At 43.4% G+C, this 13,454-nt stretch overlaps 1 long non-coding RNA gene across 1 annotated transcript; it reads right to left on the reverse strand.

Moving 5' to 3' along the window:
* Window positions 1-1,598: 1,598 nt before the first annotated feature.
* Window positions 1,599-8,574, reverse strand: LOC127011546 (uncharacterized). The gene is made up of 3 exons (XR_007764569.1): window positions 8,198-8,574; window positions 7,554-7,987; window positions 1,599-1,745 (listed from the first exon to the last, which is right to left on the reverse strand). It is a non-coding gene; the product is annotated as an uncharacterized LOC127011546 (long non-coding RNA).
* Between the last annotated feature and the right edge of the window lie 4,880 nt (window positions 8,575-13,454).

The following is a 13,454-nucleotide window of genomic DNA, read 5'->3' on the forward strand; positions in this document are numbered from 1 at the left end:
TTCCATTAGAGCTTAGGTCACGTTATGTCAGGATGATGTATTGTGATTGCCAATGATGGGGACAAATGCAGTTCTGCGCAGAAAACAATTTAGTGTTTTCCATTAAAATATTCTATTTAATATGATGAGGTGCTGGTAACGAGCATTTCAACAGAAAATTATTTAAAGTATACTCTTACTATTATATCAGAAAACTTCACTCAAATATAATAAGTTAAAATCGAGTTGTGATTAGGAAAGACGAATTTAACCAAAGTTCCCTTTGAAGCAATTATTTATCATAGGTTTTTACACGTCATACAAATTAAATTCTCTAAACAAATATTTTATATAATTTTTATTCTTTGCTCCCTATTTATTTTAAAATCTTACAATGTCAACTTGAAATAAATACTTTAAAATTTTTTAAATTTAATATTTTAATAGAAAATGCATTTTTTCACTGTGCAGAATGACACTGAGTTTTCTTTTGCCCTCTGCAGGGCGTTGGTGGTCGTGCTGTTGATGCCTCGCTTTTCCACGGCGGACTTTAGCAACTTAACAGATCATTGGTCAGTGGCGGTGGCGGTGGCTCGAGGCGGTGGGTGGGGGATATGGCACCCCCTCAGATTACCCACTGTGCCACGTGGCGGTGTGTGGTCAGCATTTGATTCCCGCTCAGTGCTCGATGTGCAGTGCACCGCGCTTAGCGCTCTCATTCAATTAGCCATGTCCACTGATTTAGCCGGACTCTCGAGTGCCGGAGAAGTGGCGGGAAGATGCGGCGCTTGGGCCAGGACTCGGTGACAGTAATTAATGGAGCAAGTTTCGAGCCGGATATGGATGGCATTCCAGAGCTCCGTCAGCGTCATGGCCGTCGTCACACCTCACTGGCTGGGCCGAGTCAAATAAATAAGGCTAAGAAAGCCAGGCAAACGAAATAAAATCGCACAACTAAAAACTTATTTCATTAGCAATTTCCATCAAAGGCCCGGCCACAAGGATGCCAAGGCATTCGGGCCACTCGATGCGTCGCTCAATTTAATTCAACGCTAATAAAAAGCCATATAAAGCGAAATTCGCTGGGAATTGTGTGGCCATTGGGCGGTCGTCATCGAAGAAGTCTACGGAGAAGTCCGAGAGTCCAGAGCCCTGGACAACACCTCCGCCGGCAGCCGAGTGTTAATCCTGACGCAGTCACAATGCGGCAAGTGAGCAAGTCAGTCCCTGTGCCAGTCCATGAAAAGGACATCACACAGGACTCGCAGAGTGAGCAGAATGGAGGGGGAAAACTTGGACATAAATAAGAAAAATAAAACAGCAACGGAAAAGTTTACGGGCTACATTTTTAGTTGCGGTCGAATGAATACAAGAGTGTATTCCATGAACAACACACATTAATACGCACACGAGGGGACGGGCTGCAGAAGTAGCTGTGGAGCAGAAATATAAGTAGAAGTAGAAGTAGAAGACATGGCAACATTTATTATATATCACAAGTGGCCCGCAGGATCCGCATCCCGATGCCCATTGTTGTGGGCCCGCTCCGCCGTCGTACTTTTATTATTATTGATGACAATTTTGAGCAAACAATAAAAGGAATAGCTGGCCAACAACATCAGCATCATCGGTCCAACATCTGCCAGCTTTCGGTGCTCCTGACCATCTAAGTGACTTGTGCCGGGGTCACTTGCCAGCCAACAACATTAAACTAAACATAATCAAAATGGGCGAAAGCGAATCGAGGAGCTGTCCAGGGTGATACACTGGGAAATATAATTTTAGTAATATAAATAAAGTAATATTTACAATCCACTAATTACAATAAAATGGAATAGTATCGCGACATAAGAAATAAGTGTAAGTTAAATACCATAAGCAATATTTTATGTTGATGAAAAACAATATATCAGTTTAATTTAATATTTCCCATTATAACTATAAATTTACACAAAATTTAATTTTTACTTAAAAAAAAACATTAAAAAAATAATAATTAAATAAAATTAAAGGAGACATATCAAACTTGATGTTGAAATGTTGCGTATCAATTTAAATATTTGTCTTTCAAAAAGGTTTTTGCAAATTATTTACCTTTACATTATTTTTCCATTTTGCCTATTTTTTTCGAGTGTAACAACTGAATTGGCCTGGTCAGAATGTTAAAGTGTGACCAAGAACTTTTGGACAATTTATGGGCGCGAAAACTTTTGGCATTTCCTGAAGAAACGACAATGCAGCTGCCAACTGCCAAAAGCCTCGCCACAACTAGTGAGTGAGAATAAAAATGTCAATAACAAAATAAATTAGTGTGAGCGGTTCCCATCCCAAAAAGAAGTGACTAAACCGCGCACTCAAAAAAATGGCCAGTATCAGAAAAGTTGCTCCGGCAAAAGAAAATATGAGAGAAAATTTCATTAGGCTGGCAGCAGCCTCCGAGCCAAGTTGCTAAAAGTTAATCTAGCTAACTTTTCGGCAGTCAAATTTTTCAGTTGCCAGCGTACATATATATACACTTATGTGTGGGCCATATGGCCAAAGGAACTGCCACAGGTAAGATTAGGAGACGGTTGATTTGTCTTATCTAATCTGGTTGAATTTATTTGTATATCCGCAAGATGATCTGCTCCGATGGTCGCAAACTTTCCCTGCCTTGGAAAAATTATGAAGATTTTTCCGGACTCGCTGGCAGCCAAGGATGTGCTCCATCAATTTGGCACTCGAGGCGGCGCTGCACTTTCCACCAGAGCCCGGCTCATGTGCTGCTGACACATTCAATTGATTAACCCAGGCCGCAACGCCGCCGAAGGAAACTTTTCGGCCAGATCCTGGCGAGCCGAGGAGCGGAGCTCATTGCAGGGCAAAGTTAATTTTGAATCGTTTATCAAACAGCGTGGAGCTGCAAACTGAAGTGCATGTGCTGGCAGCAGGCTGCCATACTCGAGTACCTGCCTCCGGAATTTGACTAGAAAAAACTAGGGCCAAGTGTGCGGATCCTGCGCTCATATGGGAAAACTTGTGGGCGTAGGAGCTCGAGCTATTTGTCAAATTTGACTTCACCTTGGCTGCGCTGAGCCTGGCGCAAATTGATGAAATGAGTTGTGAAAATTCACAGAGCACACAGTATAGTATGCATAGCATGATGGAATCAATGCTGCAGGTACGGCTGGAAAAATAAACGGAATGGAAAATAAACCAATGTTAGGCAAACAAATGGTTATGCAAAAAGAGAGCTCAAAGAAAAATATCTGCATTCCGTTCGCCAACTATGGCCTAAACTTTGAAATGATGAAGTGCCAGTTGCCAAAGAAACTATTTTGGCTGATTCACAGAGTACCTAGTCAATTCCGAAGTCACTTAACACGCTCCATATCCTGGTGCTCGAGGCTCGAGAGAGCGGATTTCATATAGTATATATGGAATATCCTTGACACGTATAATCCGCAGCCACTAGCTGCTGAGGTGTAATCGTTTACCGCTCGAACGGAGTGCCAAATGAGGCGACACACGAGTGCACGGCGAGAAAATCTAGTACGATATGTACAGAGGCCACGAAATATTTTGGGTTCGGCTTATAATACTAGCAAAGTTAAAGTGTTTACTGAAGCAGGTAGACCTTTGTTGGGATATCACACAAAATATATAAATATTATAAATCTATATAAATCTAGCAAGGAGCCCCAAGGAGCCTCAGTGCAAGGTAACCCTGGAGTCCTGAGAACAGAACCACGAGTTCTCTGCTCCTAGGACACAACACCAGCCAAGCCAATCAGCCGCACTCCGGGGCCGTGGCTTTATGGTCAGGTGTCTCAAGATGCACGGCTCTTTGGGGCGACTCCGGTTGGCAGGGCATTGTAATGAGCTCGTTGCGCGGAGGTCCTTGCCGCACAAAGGCACAACAAAGGAGGGCGGCAAACAAGGACTCCCGCTGTGCCAGCGAATGCTGCTGCTAACTACGCGCATTTTCCGATCCATTTATCACGGCAACAGCCTCCGCCGGGCAGGACTCGAAACCAAAGGCGGGATTTTAAGCGATATCCTGCCAGACGATCGCTGGCAGAGCTCATTGTGCTCCTGCTCCTGTTCCTGCTCCGCTCCGCATGTTTGTGTGTGGAGTGTGTGCGCGAGTTAACGGGAAATCGCAATAAATGCGGCAAATGTGTTGCTTTGTGTGCCGTTAAACGCATTTTTATAGAAATTGCTTTCATGCCAGCCAACCAGTAAGCGGGAAAGGCGGGAAAGCGGGAAAAGCGGAGCAAGCGGCGCCCATTTGTATGCAATGCCTTTTTCCCTCCTATTCTTTTTTTCACTGATTGCACTTTATGCGAATATCCTTTTGTGTGCATGTGTGTGTGTGTGGAGGGTGCACATGCAAGGCAGTTGGTCTTTAGTGCACATTTCCATGACAAAAGCACACCAATTAGCGAGCGTTTAATGCAAATGTTTTCGATTGCCACATAATCGCTGGCATAGAAGGCCTTTTAATAAGTTAAACGCCCAGCACAATGGCATCAGGATATTGTGCGACGATGATTGCCATGGCTACGTCCTGACGTCCTGTCCCCATGTCCTGGCCGTCTCACGAAATTAACTGGAGTGCGACAATTTCTAGCTGCTGCTCCTGCTGTCGTAAAACTTTTATTATGCATGCATAGAGCGAACAGTCGGCAACCTACAAATAACCAAGCTGCCCCATACTAAGGGGCGCAGCGAGGGCAAACACAGACACACCTCAGGGGCGACAGACGGGTCCCAAATGTTTGGTCGAAATGGGTCAGTGCCACCATTAGCTCAGGAAACTGGAACGCTGGCGAGATTAGCCCGCACCCCAGCGCACCCGTGCACCTGGCATGCCCAAGGCTGTTTTACATATGTGTATGGTATATAAGGATTAAGTACGATGGGGCAGAGTGGGGGTGGACGTCTGAAGAATGAATCTATAATCGTATCTTTGCCAACCAAAGTCAAAATTAAAGTTTAAGGCTTTGAAGGGAGTTAGTCCATTCTCACTACCAAAAAATTGAATATAAAATTAGTAAAATTAATTAGTTAGTAAAATTAAATTAAAATGTATTTGTTTATCGACAAAAATTGAGCATTTAAACTTAAGAAAACCAATGGATATTCAATAAAAAATGAATTATTTTTTTTTAAATAAACATTTTATTATTTTTATGGTTTTCTCCTTATCCTTGGAAAAACCACTGGATGTAATACAATGACCTAAATTAAATCATTGGTATTAAAATAATACAATTTTTCTAAACATGTCTAAAGTGGAGAATATTGGCTTCTTAAGTATAAGTTAAATTCTGGTTCTCAAATTCACAACCCCCTCACAAGGTCCACTCTAATTCGAGGGCCAAGCCTGCGCAACTGGGCAGCTCATTAAATTTTTAAATTTCAACCAGATAGCCGGGTAAGAAGCCGAAATCATCAACTCTCAATGAATTGCAAACGGCGAGACCACAAAGCAATTTACACAAGCGAATGCAGTGGAGGCCATAAATTAAAGGCAAACGGTGGAAGCGGAGTTGAGGGAAAGTGGAAAGTGGGGTAGGGCGTGGGCCAGCCCATTTCTCACATTCAAATTTCCCGCATCCAAACAAATCCGGGCTGAATGGCGGTTGCTGGTCCATGAAAGCAGAGCCAAAAATATTTAAGCAGTTAAGAGAAAGAAGGGCAGCGCCATAAGACCGAGCCAGCGAAAAAAGCGAATCCAACTGGCTACAAGGGTTAACATGAATGACCGTTTGCCGGCGAGGCAACCGCAACAATTTCTACAGCCGAGCGCAACTTAATTTCAATATAAATAAATAAAACGCGCCGAGTTACTTCGGGCTGTGTTTCACTTATTTTTGCAGTTTTCCAGACCCTCCGTCAGCGAGGAGTGCGACTTTCAATATATCAAGAGCAGTCGGCTGCAGCTGGCAGGCGGAGATTTCGCCTAGATTTGCGGCAGTAGCTGGCAAATATCATTAGATAACGATATAACTACGACTTTCCTGGGCACGGCTCACACAAATAATCCCATTTATGTACTTATTGCCGCCACACATCCGGTCAACAAGTTGTTGTGTCTGCTTCAGGATTCCGAAGGCAGTCGTGTTCGGTTCATCCTGGCTTTTGTCATCGCCACAGAAATACGCAGGCGGCGTGGGCGAGAGCGTACGGAAAGGACATGGCATTCGAGCTATGTGTCATTGAAATTCAATAAGGACAATTCCCCCACGCAGCGGGCGGTGGGGGGGGAGGGCGTGGCCGGACTCTGAGCTAACACTGTGGGGCCAAGACAACATCGTCTTTTGCTGGCCAATAACTTCTGCTTCATTTTCCCAATGCGGAAGTACTGGAAGAAAATATGAAGAAGTTGGTAATTGAAATTTAAAGTAAAGAGAATAGAACAAAATATTGATTACTATTACTCTGCATTTATAATTCCCAAGTTCTTTTTCAGCAAAGGTTCTTTTTATTTTCTTTGCTTTAAGGCAGTAGCATAAATTAAATTAAGAGTTAAAATACACTCTTATTCCCAATTTACACTTATAATTCCCAATTTCTTTTTCAGGAACTTTCCTCGATTTTCTTCCTGTATTTTCGAGCAGTGTCGACGGTTCGTGGCTTGGTTTCTGGTCCTGGTTTCATCCAAGGACCAAAGCCAGATGACTTTCGGTTCTGAGAAATTGATTTCCGCTTATGGCACTTTGCCTTTGCTTACATGTTGCTCGAGACCAACACAATGAATATTTATGTGAGCCCCCTCTGTGACCCTCTGCCGCTCGCCCTGTAGCTCTGTCCTTGTCATCGACATGTAAAACTCAGATTATGTTAATGACTTCATTAAATCATCCAGGGGCTGGAACTTTCGGACATATAGACATCTTCCAATTAATTATGTTTACTTAATTAAATTCCAGCTATGTATCTGTATCTACCCTCTGCCATCTTATCGCCCCATTTTCGAGGCTTTCCACCGAAAACACTCGTAGTTTGCAGCGGCTTTGGCATCGGCAAAGGTGCATAAATGTTTCCTTTTCGCTGGCAGTTTTCTCAAGTTGCTAATTGCTCATAATTAGACGCGGCGTACGCGGTGGCCTGAAACAAAAATGCTTTCAGCCGAGTCGCAACTTCCTGCCAAGCTAATTAAAGGACTCGCGCAGTAGTTAATGCGCTTTTAAAGGCATTTCACGCGGAGCGCAGCGGCTACAATAAAACTAATTGAAAGGAAAGTTGCTGAAAACCTAATTGCCCCGCCAAAAAGGGTAAATATCTTAATCTTAATTGCAGTGCCAAGAGCGAAAGGCAGAATGCGGCAGGAAATCGGCATTAAAAAGGGGAAAAAGCAGCTCCGGCACACACGGCGTATGCGCAATGTCAGTGTGTATTGGTCGACTCGAAGCGAGTGCCAATCACATTAGCGTTTAATTGTCCTTCAAAGGCCGACCACAACAAACCGGAGGCATGCAAATTAACTGCAAATATGTCCGAACTGTGGTCCGCAAGTCCACGTCCGGGAGTTATGAACAAATAATGGCGTACTTAGGCCCGTCGACCGCAAGATGGCAGATACTTACCTGGAGCAATGGGAAAGGAATGCAACATCCGGTGCCTGGGAAGTGCCGGTGCATAATTCACTCGCTCGACCCACTGTGCGCAGGAACGTGTACACATGCGGTTAGTGATTGAGTTGTTCGCTTTTGCAACTGATTTATTGGCCACCACAGAAATTGCGCTCAATAATATGTTGAAACGTGCCAAAACGAATGCAACCGGGGCTTCGGGGGCGCGGCCCACCCAAACCTCTCACAAAACAAAAGCACATCGAAGCTGCATTTTGAAAAGCATGCCTAATTTTATACAGCAATCACTCAGCCGCATGTATTTTTCCGCCATCCATCCGGTTTTCCATTTGGACATCCACATCCACGCTCGGTCCGCACTGGCATATATTCACATCCCACATGCACACACCGTCCCTGAATAAATCGTGGTGTTGAGTGTGCGAAAACTGAAATTGCACTTCATTAAATAACCATCAAAACAACTCAATAAAATACTAAATTCTAGCAGTGAGCACGATGCGAACTGCGGCCGCTCAGTGGGGCGTGTGTACGAAATACAAACTATAAAAATAAAACAAATGGTCTAAACTTTTTCAATTTAACTACGATTACATTGCGCGGTCCACACACCACACACACGCCGAACGCAAGCTCACATATTTTTGGTTAGATTCTCGGAGGCAGCACAAGTAAATTCCGGCTGAGTGATGTGGCAGCCATTAAGGCCGAAGCGTTTCCAACTCAAATGCACACTAATTTAATCAAATGCAGTCCATCAATGCCCCTTGCATTTGATGACCGGGCTTCGGGCTGGCTAAAAGCCCTCCTGGTATCAGTTACTCCACGTTACGGCTACGGATCCGGCATGCTCGCTCCAGAAATGTCCGTTTTCGTTAGGACTCTGTCGTCGGTTTCCCGATAATCGGATGGTATACGTCACTTTCAATGGCCGGGGAATTGGCTATAATGCCACATAACAGATGGAAAACTACGGACAAAGTGGCAAATAGACTGGCAAACAAGGCGTTCTAATCGAACTCATAATTCTAATGAAGGGATAGCTCTTACATATAAACAACGGTCTACTTAGATAGTGATAAATAGTATATGAAGTTTGGTTCCTATTGCAAAGCATAAATTAAGCATTTCCTTGAAGTAACTAGGATTAAAGTCGATGTATTCCTATTTAAATATGTAGGTAGTTCCAACCCTGATACTCAACATAAATGGATCCCAAATCGTTTCTGTGCATCTCCATGTGCACCTTCTTCAATCGATTAAACTCACAACTTTCCTTTGATGTGGAATTCTATTTGTGCACGAGCCGTGACCTCAAGGAAAGTCCGACTCAAGGGCGAAATTCATTAATAATTCGGCAAACGTTAAAGACACAAAGTCAGACGCTCGCGTCATAAATGAAAGACAAATAGATGGCCAGAAACTTGGAATGAAATGTGAAAGGACATTCCGGCTTGTGTGGCTTTGTTTGGCCAACTTTTGGCATTGTTTTGCGGAATTCTTTGCCGGCAATATGCAGCAATTATTAAGATTAATACTCCTAATATGATGAGCGCCAGCCACAAGAGCGTGACCAAGATGTGTGAGGTCGAGCCTCGAGCTGATGTGTTTTTAATGAGTTGAAGGACCCGCCGCCACTGCGCCCCCGGAAGACCGAAGCAATTAAGGCACATTAATTAATATTAAATATTTCAATGGCAATTAAATGAAATAATTCCTAGCTGGCCAACGAGCAGCCACAGAAGCCGCAACTAGAAGATGGCAAACTTTTCGGCCAGTCGAGAAAATGAAAATTTCATTAGCCGCAGTGGCCAAATGGATTTCGCCATCGCCCCATCGTCCCATCATCCCGCCACTTGCCATTCAAATTTCGAGGAAAAAGTTTTCAACTCAGCCCAAACACAGGACACATGTTACAAAATTAGCAAATAAATTTCAAGTAGGAACAAACTTGCGGCGCGCATTCCAAATGCAAATGAAATGCACGCGATTGCCGATCGGGGCGAAAAAGGGGAATTTGTTTAACCAAACTGAACTGAACTGAAGCGAAGACCGCGCTGCATTTCTTATGACCGAGGGCAGGAAAATATTTTCCGAGGCATTTCAATTTGGCCCCGCAATACGCGTAATTGAAATTTGCATTTGCGCGGGGCGTGGGCGAAAACAAGCCGAAAGAAAAGAAAATCAAATGAAATAGGAGCTGGTGGCCAAGACAGGAATAGCAAAAGGCATAGAGCCGGGAAACTCCGTCCTGAAGAAAGACCAATTAAGAGCCGCGGCGCGGAATTTTGATTGCGGTTTGCAAATTTCCAGCAGGCCAGCACAGGAATCTGGCCAAGAGGCCCAGGCCTCACACGCAATTTGGCCAAAAGGAAAGGTAATGAAAAATTTTATTTTTCCTTCTCCTCTTTTTTCGTCCGCGGTCACTTTTCAGCACATTAGAACTGTTGATATTTATTTAAAAGCAGGCGGTGGAAGGTCCTGGCGGCGCTAACATTCAAGTCAATCGAAAAGTTTACACAAAACGCGAGGCTGTGTCCTCGGTCACCTGAGTCAACAACTGCCTGGCTTCCAGAGCCTCTCTTTGGGCTGAATTCAGGCAATGAAATGCCGCCAGTTGCCAGTTACTTTTGCCAGGACATTCCAGAAAAGTTCCTTGAACCAGTAGGTAAGTAAGGAAAGTACCTATCACTGAGGAAAATGAGAAACATTTAAGGGATATTTGTGTAGGTAAAACTAACAAACTTTGGAAACAAGTAGTTTAATATAAAAAACACGTATTTCTAAGATCAAGGCTTATTTACGAGTATTATAAACCTATCTTATCTCATATAAAAAATATGCAAAATAATAAACCATCATAAGTTTCCTTATATTCTTCTTAATTTTCTTGATATTTACCCTAAGACATATGCCATTTCATATTTACCATTCCTCACACACTTTTATGCAAATATCAAGTTAAAAATATGGGAAGAATGTCCCCAATTCGAATTATAAATTCTAATTTAAAGAATTTAATCACGCATAAGAGTTTTTGCTGTGCCAAAAATGTCCTAGAAACTTTGGGCCCACACCCCGCGACCTCAGGACCGCAAATTGTTTAAAAGAAGCATTGAACAAAAACACAAACAGGCGGCGCATTTCCAGGAATAAAGCCAGGGGACATTGTGTAGGGTAAGAGAAGGGAGGACAGCCATGTCAGTCAGTTCGCATTAGGCCCTCAACTATAGCCAAGGCCAAGTTTCGGGCCCAATCTGTGGACCAGCAACCGACGACCGCCGCATCGACGGCCGAAAGGCAATGGAACCGTAAATTCTATTGCATGACTTGATTAAATTCGCATGCAACGCTGACCGGGCCGACCTCTCCATCGACCCAGGACCCCAGAAAGCCCCCATAGAAGCCCCGAACACCCCCTCAGATCCCACCCACCAGGTCAAACAAAGACCAGGCGGCGACGTTGGCCAACTATGCCATAGCTGGAATTTCTTGGCTATTTGCAAGCTGCCTTGGCTGTTGGCTTCTGTTTTTACTTGTGGATTCTGCCGTTCCCTCGACCGTTTCCTCATTTTAACGTTTTAACGTGACTTAATGAAGTTTCAGTGTCACAGCAAAAGCTGCTGCTGCTGCTGCCGCTGCTGCTCCTCTCCGCCTGTTAATTTTATGATGGATTTTATGCAGAGAGTGCCAAAGGAAACTCTGAACTTTAATAAGTATGTGTATGCAAGCATTTAACTTTGCCATCGTTTGGTGGATTTTTACCCCCATTTTTTCTATATATATTTTTTGACCAGAATGGAACCCCTCCCAATCGAGCTGGCTAGCTAGCTAGCTGGCTGGCTGGCTTCTTTTCTATGGGAACTTTGCTAAAATATGCTTCACAGGGCTTGAAAGCATTTGAAGTAATGAAAAAGAAGCGAAAAAGAATTGCATCCAACAAGTAACCACCCACCCGCACATACTCAAAAAATGGTTTCCAGGGGCGTGCAAGGGGGTCTAACTATACAGCGACGCTGAGCAAAATTTAACGAAGCTTAACCTCATTCAATGTGAAAATACACTTTACGTGTACTTTGCGCTGTCATTTCGGGCGCAACTCGAGCAGCAATTGTGCAAATACTTTGTGCCGAAAGTGCGGTGACGGGGCGGTGGGTGGTGGGCGGTAGGTGGTGAAAGGGGGCGTGGCTGGTGTAGAAACATATATAGGTGGCGGTGCCAACCTGGCGAACTTTTCAAACTTAAATGCAGAGCAGAATGATGAATGATCCAAAGATGCTCGGCTAGCAGCCCAAAGAACTCACTTTATCTCCGTGTTTCGCCGACTTTCTCTTAGCTGGCAAGGAAATATTTGATTTCCCGCTTCGGGCGCTTACACTGAGTGAAAATCCCAGCCAATTTGGGCATCCACTTTCCATAAGCAGAACGTAGGTATCAGATTTCACAAACAGCTTTTCCATTCCGTCCCACACACTGTTACTAGACGGGAAATATTTATTTTCTTATTCACTTTGAAAGTGATAACCAGAGTATGTGGCAGTCGGGCCACCCTATCCAGCCAATTTAATCAAAAGAATAATAAAAGATAGCTTAAGGGTAAATAACAATAAATAAACAATATTTTAAAATACAATTTTTCATGATACTTGATATGTTACAAATTTGTTTAGTAAACTCAAAATATTTTTCAAATTCTACTAAGCTTTCAAAAAGTGATGTTATACATAACCCGACGTTAGGTCAAATAATAATATCTATAATATATTTAAAAGCAAGAGTTTTGTTGAGTGCACCCTAAAACTGCGGAAAATGCCATTTTCTCAGAGGTTCTTTAAAATTGAATCACTTTTGCTTCAAAGTGTATTGTCAGTCTCAGTGAGTGACTGCGTGACGGGGGAGGAGGCGGTGGCAGGTAAATTATGCAAGAACATCGATACCAAATGTCGTCGACTGCATCCAATTGAAAACAGAAAGTGCTGCAACCCGAGATCTTAAACGGGTTTCGCGTGGCCACGGATACCCGGCGATTGCCATTGCACTTGGCAAAGACCGCACCGCAAGCACATGAAACGCACGTCACCGAGCGTCACCATTTGAGCAATCAAACATCGAAATGGCCGCGACATTGACCGCAAGCTTCCACAGTGTGAAATCGGATGCGGCTGGGAGCCCGAACCCACCGGAGCACAGTGATCAGAAGTGGGGGAAATCTGGTTAAAATGGAGGAAACTCGGGAAAGTTTTTAGCCCTGGTAAAAAGATATTTAATAATTTCGGAGCTTGGTAATTACATTTTTTACAGCATATTCTACATTACAAAATATTGTTTTGACTTAAAAAATAATAAAATTAGCATTTTTTAGCTGCACATCTTTTTTCTCTTTTTCTTTGTTGCCTGAATAAAAATATAATAATCCAGCCATTTAAGCAAGACCCACAAGGAGCCAAAATCTGTAGGAATCAATTTATATACAATAAAATTTTCTTATAATTCGAACAAAATTTTAAAACTATCTTTATCAACAAATAAAATTCTTGTGCATTTTAAAAGACCGGGTTTATTCTCTCAGACTAGCTTTTTCCCCACACCACCTCAACCCAGTGTTCAATAGGTCGATGTCCATTGCGGCACTGCAATTGCGGTGGCTGCGGACTTTGTGATTGCGGATTGCACGGACAGCGGGTCGCCTCACTTGCATCTGAAAGGGACAAACCGGACAACTGTTCCGCCGAGTGAAAGTGAGGGCCTCCACTTACACAATCCAGAGCAGCGGGCCGGGAGCCATTGAACTTGAAGTGCCAACGAGTATCCAATTACAAGTAGTGCGCTCCATCCAAACGAAGGGTGTGCGTTATAAAAACACCAACGCGATGACACGAATTTGCATTTCAAAGC

The sequence above is a fragment of the Drosophila biarmipes genome, chromosome 3R (genome assembly GCF_025231255.1).
Source record: "Drosophila biarmipes strain raj3 chromosome 3R, RU_DBia_V1.1, whole genome shotgun sequence".
Lineage (NCBI taxonomy): Eukaryota > Metazoa > Arthropoda > Insecta > Diptera > Drosophilidae > Drosophila > Drosophila biarmipes.